We start from the raw sequence: 1,192 nt of genomic DNA, 5'->3' as shown, positions 1-1,192 counted from the left end.
GTCAGTGCACACTCATTAGTGAATGAATGAAGGTTCATGAAGCAGAGTTTGTAATCTATGTGCTATTGAAGCTTAGTAATCTTATGAAAATTAAAATAGGATCAGGTTCCTCAGACATCTGTACAATGGTTTTTCTGTTTCTTTCTTGTTTTCTTTTCATGTTTAGCTGTTGCGTTAGGTAATGGAGATTAAACAAACCTGTTTGATTTGGCCTTGGGCCCCATTACAGTCCTTGATAAATATTGCTATAGTTGGATAGATGAAGAATATATGTTTCCCTTTAACTGGTATATAAAATCTAGAATTTAGTATCTTCGAGGTTTTGAGGCGTGTTAAGTTAAGGAAGTTGATCATGCTGCTTATTTGGGATATCAAATTTCCCTGGATTATAAGTGAGGGGAGCAGGACAGCCTAACAATGGTCCTTCCTTTGCTATATGTGTAGTCATGGTATTGTGTCTGGAGGTGGGTGGGACTGCCAGGGGGGTATTTGGAATTTACTGTTGTTTTTGGCCTATACAAAATTTGTGCCATCCCCTGTCTATTTGGGTTAGAATTTGGTTGAGCATTGGTTGGCTTGCATGCCGTGGGGCATAAGGAGATCAAAATAATCTCTCAAGATTCTAATTGCCAAGTGGTTCTGATTTTATTTACATTATTTTAGGACTTTGTCATGCATGGCTGCAAAGAGAATAACTTCTTGTGGCTGAAAAGCAAATTAGTGTTGTCCTTTTGCATCAGGTTTTATCAGTCCAGAGAAGAAGGTTCAGTATTTGATTTTCCGCTTTGAAAATTAGTTTCCTGTCATTTTCTCTCTATGTTCTTCTGATTATTGTGAGTGATATTTGCAGGCAACAGTGCTCCACTTGGCTATACTGAGTAAATTAAATTTATTATTAACCTATCTTGATAGAGACCAGACACACTCAAACATTGCACCGGTTAAAATCATATGTATTTTAAAATCTTTGTAGGGCAAACTCTGTCACGTTTTAAAAATTTTTGAGCAAAGTCTGCGTAAATGAAATGATATATTTCCCCAGTTGTTACGGAAAGGCAATGTTGTGTATTAATCATCTGCCTAAATATAGACTACTGAATGAGCACTTTTTACTCATGTCCTTCCTTGTATACTGGCAGCTTGTCCCGAATATCCATGAGGCAGCCCCAAGCCTAGGGAACACGGATCTCAT

This window comes from Pteropus vampyrus, unplaced genomic scaffold (genome assembly GCF_000151845.1).
Source record: "Pteropus vampyrus isolate Shadow unplaced genomic scaffold, Pvam_2.0 Scaffold182, whole genome shotgun sequence".
Classification (NCBI taxonomy): domain Eukaryota; kingdom Metazoa; phylum Chordata; class Mammalia; order Chiroptera; family Pteropodidae; genus Pteropus; species Pteropus vampyrus.
Note: the sequence above shows the minus strand (reverse complement) of the source record.